The sequence below is a fragment of the Theropithecus gelada genome, chromosome 11 (assembly GCF_003255815.1).
Source record: "Theropithecus gelada isolate Dixy chromosome 11, Tgel_1.0, whole genome shotgun sequence".
NCBI classification, from domain to species: Eukaryota; Metazoa; Chordata; class Mammalia; order Primates; family Cercopithecidae; genus Theropithecus; species Theropithecus gelada.
The window spans coordinates 18243503-18259811 of record NC_037679.1 but is presented as its reverse complement, the minus strand read 5'-3'; positions in this window follow the sequence as shown (position 1 = coordinate 18259811).

The window sequence follows — 16309 nt, the reverse complement described above, 5'->3', positions numbered from 1 at the left end:
TGTTTGGTTTTAAACACTTTAGGGAGACAGAAGTTATAGGCATAGATGTAAGTTAATATATGTCAGGTATAGATTGATTCAGCCCAGAAAGGTGTGATATCTTAGTGATTGTAGGGGGGAGGTATAGCACTTCCGGGTCATAGATAGATTTACAGATTTCCTAATTGGCAATTGGTTGAAAGGGTTAAGCTCTGCCTAAAGAGGTGAAATCAGCTCTGAGTTAAAGTAAGAGGAGAATCGTGCAAGCCGAGGTTCTTGCCATACAGATGAAGCCTCCAGGTAGCAGACTTCAGAGAAAAGTGAATGTCTCTTATCAAAGGGTCAGACTCTCTGGAAAGACCTAGTAAAGGAAGGAGAGTCTCTACAGAATGTAAATTTCCCTACAAGAACAGCTGATCTTTAACCTTGGCAAAATAAACTTCTAAGTAGATTGATACAATTTCAAAATATGTCAAAGATACACATTTCGAGGTAAAATACTTTGATTTCCTTTTAGAGCCTATTATCTGCCATGTGATGTTATACTTGGGTGGGATTGGAGTTTGTATCTTATTGCTACGAAGAGTCTGTTCTGTCAGTCTTAGAGTTTCTATTTTAACGTTAATGCTGGTCAATTTTATGCCTGAACTCCAAAGAGAGAAGAGTATAATGAAGCATGTCCAATATCCATCTACCCACCTTCCTGTCATAGCCTGAACTAGTTTTTCAGGTTTTATCAGGTCCCCTTAGCCAAGAGAAGGGTCCATTCAGTGAGCTGGAGGATTTAGATTTTATTTTTGCTTTACAATTCCAACAGCCGTATCATACCTGACAGCCAAGCCCAACATTAACAGGGAGTAGATATTTGATGAACGATAAATCCAACTACTGCAGAAGGCTAAAACGTTAGGTGAGCACAACCTAGATCAACTGAACAACACAGCTGATCTGTGGAAATAATGATTGTTATTACAAGCTTATGACACACCTAGGCTCTATGGTACAGCCTGTTGTTCCTAGGCTACAGACCTGTACAGCACGTTATTGTACTCAATACTGTAGGCAATTGTAATGCAATAATAAGTATCTGTGTATCTAAACATATCAAAACATAGAAAAGATATGGTAAAAAATACAGTATTATTATCTCACTACTACTACTAAAATTATTATTAAAATACCGCCATTGTGGTATTTTTGTGGTTGCAGTCAACTGTACAGTCCATAGTTTGCTTCTGTATCTGGCTTGGAGATGCTGACTGGAGTTGGGATTCTGCAAACTGTGTCCTTTTGACCAGTTACTGTCTTGTTAGATTCTACGACTAAGGGCATTAAAAGTGAGACTACAATGCAGGAGGAGAGGAGAAAAGACTTCTTTCTTGTCTATTCCCGTCAGTCTTCCCAGCAATGGTTCTTTTCCCTGGCAGCAGCCGTTGGTTGACGATATTTTCTTTCCACATTTCCAGAATGACGCATTCCACCCCAGTGATAGTAGCACCAACTGGGCAGCTCCTCTTTTCAGGAGTCAGTGTCAATTCCGTAGAGTCCTCTTAGAAGCTCCCTGGTTGTGAAAATGAAGCAGCATCATTGTCTGGGGTAAATCCCGGGGTTCATCTTCTCGCACCAAGATTAACCACACGGACATACACACACTGGAGTGGGTTAAGGAGCAGAAAGTTTAATAGCAGAAAGGAGAGAGGAGAGCAGCTCCCGCTCTCTTGTGAGAGAGAGGCATCCAAAACGGAAAGGCTGCAGATCGCAGCAGATATTACAGGCAGGCTTGAGGAGGTGGTGTCTGATTTGTAGGGCCCACAGATTGGTTTAACCAGGCGTGATGTTTACATAGGGCATGGTAAAGGCTGGTTGCCCCACCCTAATCTTATTATGCAAATGGCCTTCCCACTTGGCCAGCGCCATCTTGTCTGGTCCTTACTGTACACATGCCTGGCAAAAAGAGAAGATGGAGCCACCATTTTGAACATGCTTACTTCCCGGTTGTATATTTGTATTGGCACAACTGCCAGCATTCACCTGTGCAAGCTTCTAGCTTGCTTGCCTATGTCTGCAGCTCGATTTTACAGTCCGCTCTTTATTAGAAAAGAAAATGATTTGGGGGCTGGTTTTCATTAAAAGGAAGACCTTACGGAGGATTCCCATACCCTCACTATCTGCCTAAGTACTTTCTTCTTAGCTTTTATATCAAAAACACCAATCTCTTCCCTTTGTTTCTTCTGCTCCAGGGGTAGTAACTCTCACTGCAGTTACTACCTCCATAATCTCAGGAAGTTCTGTTGGACAGTCATGACACGAGACCTGGGACTCAAAGGGCAATCCAGGGCACTGGTTCCCAAACTTGTCTGTACATTACAATTACTTGAGGAACTTTTCAAACTTCCAAACCTCAGCCACAGCCCAGATCAGTTTCTTCCCAACCTCTGGGGGTAGATACAGACATTCCATTTTTTCCCCCCCAATCTCCGCATGTCATTCCAACTTGCAAACAAGGTTGAGAACCACTAACCTAGAGATCAGGTTAAACGAAACGACAAGCTAACTAGCATTACATACTTTCCTTTAAGACTGCTTTTAGAGAATAATCACTACTTTCTCGCTCTCTCAAATTCCTACTGCTAATAAAAATGGGAGCTACTTTTATCTCTTTAATGTTGATATACCTACATTTCTGTCTTTGTATGAAAGCCTAGAATGAAAATGCATTCCTTGAATTTATTTGGAACATTAAAGAAAACTCTTCATCCCTCATAGAGAAAAAAGTACTAACAGGTATTTTGGTTTTCTGGTAGGCAGGTTGGTTTGTTTAGAATGGCTTATAAGTGGCATTTAAAGGTGCTGAAACAGCTGCAGTGCTCAAAAAAGTGTGAAATTCTTTTCTGCTTTTGTAAACAGTGGAGAAAATATCACCAGCATCTGAAGCTTTCCACTGAATGCCCTGCAATCAGCTAAAGGGAAGGCAGAGCAAACCATTGCAAAGTGGTCTGTGAGCAGACAGGAAGATGTGAGCAACATGGCAAAATGCTCACTTGAAAAGAGGATAAAATAGAATGTTACTTTTTATTTGAATTACCTGGCAAAGGCTAATTTCTGTCCATAAAAAGGTTTGAATGTTTGGGAAACAAGAAATCAGAATTGAAAGTGCCTTGATTTGATTTTATGCTTTATGTTACTCAAAATGCAGGAAGAATAAATGCAACAGGAAGGAAGGGAGATAAAAGCAAAAGGGCAAACTGCAGCCTTCTTCCATGTAAATGAGTTATTTTTCTTAATGAGTACTGTTCCTGCAAGTAATTAGCTGAATATGGAATCTGAATGAATGAATAATGCTAAATAAAATAAAAATTGACCCCAGTCCACAGCTGTTTATTGAAGTGAACCCAGTATGAACCTCTCTATAGCTGTGGCCTCACATGCAAAGTGAAATGAATCACCAGTTCAGCTCAGCTAATTCAAACCAAAAATGCAATACTTGATTCAATTATCAGACTGTTTCAGGAGAAAATTATTTTTCTTGTGTTTTCCACTTCATTTGCATATATAGCTTAAAGATAATGTATTCACAGACACATCTCTTTATATATTTTCCATAATTTTCATACAATCAGAGTAAATATTTGAGGAAAAAATTTACCCAGAGCTTATCTACATTTTGCTATTTGTCATTTCTTTGCATTGAAAGGAAAATGCTGCCTATAGTTTGTTTTCAGTTCTTCTTATATTCATTCATACACTCATTAATTCACTCACTCAAAATCATTTACTGACTTCTTACTACGTTCTAGGTATCTGGATTGCTTCCAAGTGCAACAAATGAATAAAGTATAGATGTAGTGAAATAATTTATCGATATAATTAACTTACATGCTAAAGGATTGTTCTATTTTTTTTCCCTTTCCCACTTTGTAGGCAGTAGTCAGACTCAGAGTATTTCTTTGCCTGGGGGATTTTTATTAGCCAGAGGTAAAATAGTAGGTGCTTCTTTTTCAAATTAAAATGGCACCATTCTATGGGATGTAATCTGTCAGATTACAGTATATATTGCATCTATCAGTAAGGTCTAATCAGTAGACAGAAACGACATAGTAATTTGAACTGGGAAATTTTAACACAAGTTATAATGACAATTTTTTTTTTTTTTTTTTGAGACAGGGTATCCATCACCAAAGTTGGAGTGCAGTGGCACAATCATGGCTCACTGCAGGCTCAAGGGCCCACGGCATCCTCCCACGTCAGCCTTAGAAGTAGCTGGGACCACAGCTGCACACCACCATGCCTGGCTAATTTTTGGCACTTTTTGTAGCAATGGGGTTTCACCACATTGCCCAGGCTGGTCTTGAACTCCTGGACTTGAGCAATCCACCTGCCTTGGCCTCCTAAAGTGCTGGGAGATTACAGGAGTGAGCCACCACGCCTGGTCAAAAAATAATTATTAACTATAACAAGGGAGTGACTATAAAGGAGAAAAGACAACTCTCAAATAGAGGTCAGCAAATTTTTTTCTGTAAAGAGTCCGATAGTACGGAGTATGTGCTTTCTGGACAATTGGGTCTCTGATGCGACTATTCGTTTCTGCCATTACAGCATCAAAGCAGCCAGAGACAAATTATAAATCAGTGCGCACAGCTGTATTCCAATAAGTCTTTATTTACAAACTCCAACAGGTGGTGTTGAGGGCCCCTGTTCCAAAGAATTCCCTGACACCCAAGAAAGGAATAACTTGCCAAGGGGGCCATCTTCCTGAGGCTGGGATTTAAACCTATTCCAGAAGATGTGTTTGCAGCATACTGGATGGTGGAGCCACTGGCTGCATTGCCCGGGCCAGACCTGGTTCATAGTCGATGTACAAACAGGAAGCACACTTCCTCCAGCAGGGGGAGCTTGGCGGGAACACACACTGGGGCAGTGGGGCTTTGGCAGGCAGTTTCCTGACAGGCCTACCGGAGGCCTAGCCACCTGGCATCCACATCTGGGGGGCCACAGTGAGGTGATTACTGAGCTAAGATGGGGCCTTGAGTTTGCAGGAAGTCAGGCAGCACAGTCTGGGTGCATGGCTGGGACAGTACAGTTTGGCAGCAACGCAGAAAGAGCAAGAAGCAAAAAACCTGAAACTTACTGGAACCTAGAAAGGAAACTCCTTCCTCCTGCAATGGCCCTCCAGCGCCCTCTACTGACAAACTTAGCATCATGCTTACTACAGAGGAAACACTTCAAAGTCTTGTCCACTATTTCAGAACAGGTAATAGAAGGGTAGATTTGGAGCTGAAAGGCAATAAATTGATAATTGTCACCATGCATAAAAATTCTTAATAATACCAGAAAAATTCTTCCATAATAAAGCATGTATCTTTCTAAAATTGTACACCTTCTGTTCAATCCTCTCATTCCTCCACTGCTGAGCACATAAGAAATGGGAACTTCATTTGTTTACTATAACCAACCCCTTCTAGGTTGCATCAAACATCCAGAAGTTTTACCTTGTTCCAAGGTACTGGGGAGAGGAGAAATCATCTGACCCTCCAATTGTCTGTTCACACAGGTTTCACCAAAAATGTCCAGTGTATCAACCTGCAGAGTCATTCAGCTTCAGTGGGGCCTGTCTGTTACAATATTTGCCAAAGCTTATTTGTGTCCAAGATTAGTTCCCCATTTTGTCATTAAATTTTAAGGTTGCAAATCTATGCTTTGAAATAAATTCAAAGTTATATTTATGGTTGCATAAACAAATCTATTTTCATTTAGAAAATACATGTTTCAGTAGGCCATGGAACACTTTGGGGAAACGACAAAGCTAAATCCCATTCGGGAATTATTAGGGTACAGGATGACCTGCTTCCAGTTCCAAAGCTTGACCTCCGAATGCCTTGTCTTGCCCCTCAGCTGCCCTACACACATACTAATAGAAGTACTGCCCCAACAGCCGCAGCAACATGCGCAACATTTTCTCTCCATTTAACCCCAAATTCACAGTACCTGGCTAGGAAAATTGAGCTCCCTCTAGGAATAAACCCATAGTGAGAGTCAGACCAGAATCCCTAGAAACAAAGATCCAAGTAACTTATACAGAGAATAAGAAGAGCAATCACTATATGTCGGCATGTGTTTCTTTTTTAATGTACCAGGCACTTTCAAAAGACCTTACATACATTAACTCATTGAATCAGCATAGCATTCCTGTTAAGAAGATATGGCTGTAATACCCATTTTACAGATGAGGTAACTGACGCACAGAGAGTTTAGGTGACTTGCCTAAAATAAGTAGCAGTGATATATAGAATTGAGGCATCTAAGTTTTAACAATCTTCACAGATGACTCTGATATCCAAATAGGCTTGGAAGACACTTATAATGAAATAAGTATCTTGCACTGTACATTTAATTTTATCAACATGACTTCATATTAAGTTCTATCAATATGATAATTGATTGATTTGGTTTTATAAAATTAGAAAGATGGAAAAAAATGTGCCCATTTCAAATTTTACAAAAATGTTATCTTTAATAACCTTTTTGCTTCCAGTTAAAGATGGAAATATCTGTGATGATTTTCTTCTTATGCTAGGTATCCCCTTCACTCTCCAGAGCTCTTTAACTGGGTGTCCTATTACATGATTCTCCAAAGTGGAATATCCAGGAAGGGTTAGGATTGAAGTTGCTGACAACATTCTTGCAGCCGGTGTCAATCGATGGCAGGATTCTGGGAGCCTAGGATACTGTATCAAAGACATCTCTCTATCTACATATATGTGCCTGTGTGTGTGCATTGTTTGTGCTGTTATAACAAAATACCTGATACTGGGCAGTTTATAAGAACAGAAATGTATGTCTCACAGTACTGGGGATGGAAGTCTAAGAACAAGTTGCTAGCAGGTTTGGTGTCTATTGAGGCCTGCTTTCTGCTTCTAAGATGGCACCTTGAATGTTACATCCCCACAGCTGAAGCTGGAAGGACAAAAAAAGAACATAACTCATTCCCTCCAGGCCTTTTACAAGCTAGCTAATCCCATCCATGAAGGCTCTCCTCATGACCTCATCATCATCTCCTAAAGGCCCCACCTCTTCACACTATCAGGTTGGTGATTCAGTTTCAGCACATGAACTTTGATGGTCATTCAGACCACAGCATGTGTGTATATATCTCTATCTATCTTTCTATCTATCTTAGTAACAAGGTCAAAATGAATTATAACTCTTCCATTGTCAAACAGAGATTAATCTTTTAAACATTAATTCTGTATTGCCTCAGATACCACTTAATTCTATTACATTAATTCTATATTGCCTCAGATATTACTTAATAATGATTGTTTTCTTTCTACTTCTAAACTGAATCATGAAAATAATATATAACTAGTAGAGCCTCTAATACTTTCTGATTTTCTAATGCATAGTTACATGTGTTCTGAGTTTAAGGTAAAAGATAGGTGCTTCAGAAATAAATGTGGAATGATTTTACTTTTCAAAGGGGACCTTGTTTTCTAATAGAGGTACTTCAGGCAAAATAATCATAGACTAAATTTTAGATGTGTATATTTTATCCACAATTATTTTTCAAACAACGTTTGCGTATGTACAGCCCTAAATCAAGCCACAAGAAAGCAAGCTCAACATGGTCCCCTGGTCTTTGAGCCTACAATTGAAGCCACAAATCCCAGATGGGACAAACATAAAATTGCAACAGAAACTGAGATCAAGCTGCAAAATTAACAAAAGTCAGTATCACCATACCAGTAAATATCCATATAGCAAATGGTTCAAAAAATTATTTTTATGGAAAATATAACAAATGAAATAAGTAATTGACTAAAGGAAATAAAAGAGAAATATAAAAACTATTAATATATCCTGGTAATTATCAACTGAAATTAAAAAGTATTTCAACCAGTAAATAATAGTGTCATCTTGGATCTTTGTTCTTTGAGGCAATAGTAAAGATGTTATGTTCCCTGTTCCTTTTTGGCATAGCTATTATTCTTGTAAGCATCTCTAAAGCATGAAACTCCTAAAACACTTTATATAAAACCTCTGATATTAGAAAGGGCGATAAAATAACAATAATATCCAAAACAATCAGTTTAATAAATATTCAGGCTGACTTAAGAATTTTATATACATTATCTTATTTGATCCATTTAAATCTCTGTGAAATGAGTATTATTATTATAACACCTATTTTAGAGATGGAGAAGTTGCAGCTAAAGAAATTCAATATCTTGGCCCAGGTCATAGCTAGCAAGTGGAAAATCTGTCACTCAGTCTCAGCCGGTGTTATCCCAAAGCTTGTGTAATCACTACTGTATTTTGTACTCAGAATGCAGAACCCTGCCCATCGTTTCTCCTAGGATGTTTCCTATAATGACTCTACCATCAATCCAATTCTACAATGAATTGGATTTCAAGGCTGGCAGCCAACCTTGAAAACCTGCTCTTCCTTACCACTCCATTAAAACCATCTCCAAGTCCCTCTCTCACTTCTCCTCACTTCCCTGTCCCTCCTGTAGCACCATCCTGGTCCTATGCCATTATCTTGAAAGAGGACGGTGGCCACTGCCTACTGACTGGTCTCTCTTCTTTTCTGCTTGTTTTTCTCTAATCTGTTTTCAATACAGCAGCCAGAACTCTCTGTCCAAAGCAGGGTAAACAACTCAGCTTGTTTAGAACTTTCTGGTTTTAGTATTGAATGTCCAAGTCCTGGGAAATGCCTCAATCCCAATCAAACCTAGGTCTAAGTATAAATTAGATTATTGTACCTCTCTTGGCTAGAACTCATCAATGGTTTCTTTTGCCGTTGGATCAAAATATTTCATATGCATACTCGTCTTCATGACCTTGTCCCACTCAACAGTCCTCTCTGACCTGGTCTTAGATTCTCTTCCTCCCAATGGCCTCCTGGTAAAATTTCTGTTTCCCCTGATCCTAGGGCCTATGCACATGCTGTTCTTTCAGATTTTAATGCTGTGTCCCTAAATACTCACCTCCCCACTCCCTGCCCCAACATCCATACTGGCTTTGCCTTGTTAACTCCAGCTCCATATTTGGATCTTTCTCAGGGAGAATTTCCCTGGGGCCTAACTAGAATCCTCATGGATAGAACTTATTTCTTGCTTTATTGTCCCCAACTCAGCTTTTTTATGAAGTTATTTGCTTAATGTCCATTTCTCCCACTAGACTTTAAAAGCCATGTGGCTGAGACTGTGTCTGTTGGGCTCAATATTATATCCTAGCACTTCCATGGAATAAGGCATATAAGTAGGTGCTCATTAAACATTTGTGAATGGACTAGGCATGGGGACTCATGCCTATAATCCCATCACTTTGGGAGGCTGAGGTCGGAAGATTATTTGAACTTAGGAGCTGGTAACCAGCCTGGGTAACATACTGAGATCCCATCTCTACAAAAAATAATAAATTAGCCAGGCACAGTGGCATCCAGTTGTGGTCCCGGCTACTTGGGAGGCTGAGATGGGAGGATTGCTTGAGCCAGGGAGGTTGAGGCTGCAGTGAGCCATGATCGCATCACTGTACTCCAGCCTGGGAGACAGAGTGAAACTCTGTCTCAAAAAAAAAAAAAAAAAAAAAAAAAAAAAAAGTTACATGAATGATACGTTACTAGATAATTTTTTAATGATAATATTCCATAGAGAGAGTGCAATTGCATTATGAGAAAGTTTCTTATCATTACCTTTATTTATAGTATTCTTCTACTAACTTTCCCTGAGTGGCCTCTTCTACCCTGTAGCTTTGAAGGCCATTTACGCTGATGATTCTCAAAGCTGTGTCTCTAGCCCTTATGTAAGGCTGTGCTAGCCTATACAGTAGCTTTGTGTGAGTTAAAAGTTACCCCCACCTACATGTAAGAAAAAAATTAATCTTACATATTATTGTACAACATGAACAGCTTGTGGGCACTTTCTACATAGATGTACACACGAGTGCACACACATACACATACACACACACACACACACACACACACACCTGCCCACTCATACATCCTCCTTCCCCAGACGCCAGGGTCTCACTTGCCTCTAGCATTATGCATACTTCATACACTGTTTCATGCAGATAGGTGAGGTGACATCAGGTTCAGTGTAGCAAGGAATGAGAGTTGAGAATCTGAGCTCTGAAAGAGAATGGAAGGTGGCAAGAGAAGCACCCTAAGGGGAACTCTGAGCACTACTGGGAGAGGGTGCAGCCACACGTACATGTAGTGCTGGTTTGGGCATGAATGCATGCTCCCCTAGGTCAGTCCCTGGCCTGGTGTGTGTGTGAGGGAGGGATGTGTATAGGAGACAGCTCCCCACTGCTACTCTAGGAGCCTCCGGCAGCTATGTCTTATGATGTGAATGGCGCTCCCTGAGATACGGTACTCTGAGGCAGTAAACAAACTAGGTGCCTGTACGCCAGGCTTTGTGTTTGTTTTTTCCAATCTACATACCAAAATAATCACACGGTCTATAGCAGTCTCTGCTTCCATGTATGCAGGGGCCTGAAATGTGATTTCTTTAAAAATGTTAGCTTCCTATAATCTACATCTCAATAAGGGTGCAACTCTCCAACCAGTCTGCTATTCAAAAGCTTAAACAAGTCCATTTGCCTGTCTTTCATCATCAACATCTAGTTAGATACCAAATTTAAGTTATGTCTCAGAAAGCACTCTTAAAAGTGTATTTTTTTGGTCTTTGCTACCACCACTTTTCAATTCAAACCTGCATCATCTTCCCAGAACTGTTGAAAAGGTCTCCTGATTTTTTTTCACCTATATTTCTCACATTGACTCCAGAGAAACCTTCCTTCTAACATATTTTTGAGAACTGTTGGTCAAAGCTCTAGTTAGATAGGAAATATAAGATTTTGGGGATCTGTCATACAGCTTGGTAACTATAATTAAGTGTATCATAGATTTTAAAATTGCTAAGAGGGTAACTTTCAAATGTTCTTACCACAAAACAATTATAAGTATTTGCAGTGATGGATATATTAATTAGCTTGATTTAACCCCATTCCACATTGTATACCTAATCATAACATCACTTAGGTTAAAGTTGAACACTTCACTCCTCAAGTAAAACACAGTAACAAAAACAAAAAACAACAGCAAACACAACCTCTTGCTTCTTGTTGGATATTGAATAAAGCTTTACGGTTTGCCAAACAAAGCTCTTCACAATCCAACGCACTCTATCTTTCAAATCTTTTCTTCTTTCTCCCTCTACCGCCTCACTGAATTTTTCTCAAGTCCTGGACATACCAGGCCCTTTCATGATACTGCCTATGCATAAATTCTTCCCATTTCCTAAAACATTCCCGCTCACTCCATTTTTTTAATATAAGCTACAATTTATCTCTCAATACTCAGCTCAAACATTAGGTCCTCAGTGAGACTTCTCTAGTATTGTCGAAAGGACTCTTGCACTGGTCTCCCTGCTCCCGTATCTCTGTAATATTATTACACCATGATATCAAAATGTCTGTTTATATCTTTTGCTCAAAATAAAGCTGTGAGTGCCTCAAAAGCAGAGTTGTTAGTGTACTTATTTTTTTAAAATATCTCCTCCCATTCACCAACAATGGCAAAATGTTTCTTCTAAGTGTTGTATAAATATTTCTCAAATGAATGACTTGATGTAGTAAAATCAGCAAGAAAATACGGTTCATAAGGAAGTTGATGAGGTTGCTTTGTAAAAATATTCATATATTATAAAGCCATCAAAATCTCCAAACACAACACACAACAATCTCCCTCACACACACAACAGGCCAGGAACTCACCCAGGAGAGCATGCATTCATGCCCAAATCAGCACTACATGTGCGTGTGGCTGCCCCCTCTCCCAACAGGGCTCGGAGTCCCCCATAGGGTGCTTCTCTTGCCACCTTCCATTCTCTTTCAGAGCTCAGATTCTCGACTCTCCTTCCTTGCTACACTGAACCTGATGTTGTCACCTCACCTATCTGCATGAAATGGTGTATGAAGTATGCATACTGCTACTTTCTAAACCACTTATGTTAATCCAGATTCCAACATTTTAGCCAATAGTGGGCTATGTATTTTAGTAGTTGTTTATTTAATTTTCTTATAGAATGAAATCTCTCCCTTAAGCTTCTCTGACTTCTTTCCTTCATTATTCTCCCTTTTCTGTTTTTCTGGCCCCTCATAATCTATTTCTGAGCCTCTTGGAGTATTTCCTATTTTATTTCTCAGGGGTTTAGATCCACCCATTCCATGTATGAATGTAAAGGAAGAGAACGCAGGGAGAAATGGTTGCAGGGGTATAGATCAGTGACAATAGGCCAAGATCCCTTGCTAGGTAGTACCAACTGTCTTTTTTCCCACTGCCTTTAATTTGATAGCAGCCAGGTCCCAGGAGCATCATCAAACCCATAGCAACTCCTTCTGTCCCTTCTCCTCGCCCATAATAGCAATTCCAATCACCTACAAAGAGATGTTGACAGCTATGTTAGTAGTCCTTGTATATCTGTTAGACACAAAAAGGAGCTGGACTTGTTCTATGGGGTCCCAGAAGACAGAAGCATCACTGATTTTTGGAAAATATAGGAAAACAAATTCCCTAATAAATGAAAGCTACCTGACAATGGAAGAAGAGGCTTTGTGAGGAGGTGAATTGCCTTGTCACAAAATTTGTCAAGGAGATTCAGGGAGAAGAGACCTCTGGGATCACCCACTCTATGAATGCTACTTGATAAAAAAAAAACTTCTCTTCTTTTTCCTGTTTTTGCTACTTTTTTACCCACATTTCAAGAGATTCAGCTAAGATTATGAAGGCTGCTGAAACAGATAGTATATGCTTCAGTTAGCCAGTCTTTATGTCCCTTAATCAATGTTACTGCAATAAAAATGCCAACTTCAGCAGAGATGGCTAGACAAGTCCATGTTGACTGCGCCCCATGACGTGGAGTACTGATGCACTAGTAGACTTAAACAGTTATTATATGCCTTCCTAAGGGACAAAATGTATTTATTTTAATCATTAACTTTAAGTTCTTAGATTAAATGACATATTCCTTTCTTATGTCTGACTTGGGTACAATATTTTCTTTCAACGTATTAAGGCATAGAAGTAAAGCCCCACGAAATCACTCCTAGAGTGATTTACAAATTGAAAATTGTAGTACGTTATTGGGATAAATTAATTTTTAAATAGATTTGCTTTTTATATAACTTTTGAATTATTTAATTGTCAAGCTTATTCTGAGTTCACATCTCATTAGTGCTAACTGGTGTGGCTTTTAGATTTCCCCAATAGGAAAATTCTTGTTAATTTGCAATGTCTGACACAATAATGAAATATTTCAGAAATTAGATCTGCAACTCAGATTTCTGAGTGAATCCTCAAATGGTACGACATGGGACTTTTTCCTTTGTTTATGAACCGCTTGCAGTATTGTTATGTTATATTACCATGAAAATAGTTCACGTTGTGTTTTTGAAATGAAATCACATATGTGAGAAATTGGAGACCAAGAGGGTTGTATTCATGAATAAATGGTTTATTGTGCATGACTTCAAATGGTGGGCTTAATGCTTAGAAGAAATATTCACATTTTACCTCCTTTGCACAGTAGGAACTCTTATGAATGCTTGCTTGCAAAATAAAGAGTAAGTTAAATTTTATACTTGAAAATACATTGTTAAATTTTCAGATTTCAGCCCCCAAAACTCAACAAATTTTAAAGCTGAATTGCTTGTGACAATGTGTGGTAGGATGAACTAAGGGAAAATTACTGAGTTGAAAAGGAAGATCTTTCAATCTGGTCCATTTTCACTATTAATTAACTGTGATCTTGCGTAAAGCCTTGAGCTTAATCTTTAAAATGACAGAGGAAAAAGGAATGGGATTATATAGACTCTAAGATTTCTTCATAAGGTTTTTTGACTAAATAGGTATCTAATATCACTCATGTGCAGTCAACCCGTGGGCTTTTATATGCCTCTTCCACTTAATTAATATTTACTCTAATATTCATTTAAATCTGAATTGTAAAATGAAATATAAAACAGTACACAAAAGTTAATATTTAAATAGTGATTCACTAAAAATTGACAATTATTAGTACATCCTTTTTGTACAGTAACATTTTCACCCTCCATGAAAATGGTATCAATGTTCTCAAAGTTACAAAACATGACATATGTTTTATTCATTTATCCGCTTATTCATCATATATTTATTGTGCAGTTGAGAACACCTTGTAAGAGGCAATGTTTGGGTGGTTGTGTTTCTGTCAAGAATAACTGGTTCCAGGGCCGTGGTTTGAAGTGTGGCTGTCTTGGGGACCCCTTCCCCCACACCATACTGATGGCCTTCCCTGACCGTAAAAACCTTTTCACTGCCAAATCATCAGCCAGGGCAATTTTGAGACTTCTGTTGCCCAACCATTCTGCTTCTCTTCAAAAAGCATTTCAGACCTCTAACCTAGAGCACTGTATTCTAGACAAAGGCCACTCAGCTCTTTCTATGGGGATGCCAGTCTTAACCAAAGAGAGTCATGAATGAAGTTTTAGTCACTAAAAAGAATAGGATGTGAAGTCAAGATTGAGGAGTCGGAGCCAGTTCTACCAGTTTCAACAAGTCTTTCCTTCTCTCTAAGACCTGCTTCCCTAATATTCAAAATGGGTATTACATCTACCTTACAGGTTATTGAAAAAAGCAAATAAAATTAATAAAAATACATTTTTGAAAGTGTATGGTGGTATATCATCTTTATTGTCTTATCTTTTCTCCTTCTCAAGTAGTGTCAACAATCATATGCTCTTTTCTTTCCCTTCCTTCCTTCCTTTCTTCTTTTCTGCCTTTTGTCCTTCATCCTCCTTCTCTCCCTTTCTCCTTTTCTTCTTCCCTCCTCTCTCTTCTTTTTCCCTCCATCTCTTTCTCCCTTCCTCCTTTTATTCTTTTCTCCAAGACATGTTTTTGATTTTCTACTATGTATCAGCCACTTTGTTCCTAAGTAGAGTATAAAGATGGATAAAACTGATGAAAAGCATGGGCTCTAGGATCGGACTGCCTGAGTTCAAATCTTAGCCCTGTCATTCACTGGCATGTGCCCCAGAGTAGTTAGTTAACCCCAATGTGACTCTATTTCTTCTTTAGTAAAATAGAGACAGAAATATTTTTCTGTGCAACAGGCTTAACACAGTGCCTAATACATTGTCAGTCTTCAAAAACAAAGAATGCACAGAGATGTTGAGCAGGGAAATAAACATACAACTAACAAACTCTATTTAGAAATATTGTGAAAGTTTTCACAAAAGAGAAGCCCTTGGGATGGGTTTTGAGAGATAAAGAAGAGCAGCAATAGACTAAAAGTAGCAACATTTGTTCTTAAATTAATAAATTGAGTAAGTGAGAAGATATTTCACTCATTCATTCATACAGATGTTTACTATGTGGGGACCAGACTAGACACTGAGGATATAAAAATAAGTATGTTATTTAGGAAGTATTAATAATGTTTAGGAGTGGTAATGATGTAGTGGTAATGCTATAAAGGATGTGGATGTATATTTATCTTTTAGATGTATATACTAAAAGATGATATAAAAGTGTCTGGGATTTGCCTCAGCACAACCCAGGGTGTGAGGAGCTCAAGGGCACATGAGAGTGTACAGAAGAAACAAGATTGGACAGTAGTTCATGAGCTGCTGCTCCAAATTCATCCTCTATGCTTTTATATGTGTTTTAAATTTTCCTCAGTCATAACTTTTATAAAATGAACATGGAACAGGCTCCCTTTACCGTCAACTGTGGCACATATGCCTTGCAATGTGATGTTTGCATAAGGCCGTTTTAAAATAAATAGTGAGTGGGAACCCCAAGGTTAACGAAGGATGTTGAGGTTTTCAGTGACTCTCTATATGGATGTTTTTCTTATTCATCACGTTAGTGGCTCCCTTGATAGGGACCTTGGAATACTTCCTTTCTTAGTGTGAAATAAATGAGAGAAGCAGGTAGAGATCTTGTAACATAATAGTAGGCAGTTTCCTCATTCTGGGAATTATATGGCACTTCCATTGAAGCTTCTGGAATACTAACATTCTTTCAAGAGATACATAATCTATCACTTTTCTGTAGAGGGATTCAAAATTGGAGACACAAAAGTGAATTAGTCATTATGTTGCCTCTCCATAATGAAATAGCTGATGTGCTATTACCTCACATTGCTGTCTCACAGCCTTTATGATTTTACCTGCCTCCTGAATGTCTGTGTTTAATACCTTTCTCCAGATGTCTTAATCTGCATTTAATTCCTGCTTGAATCTAGTTTTATCTTTTGTTCTGATTTCTAAGGTCTTTAGG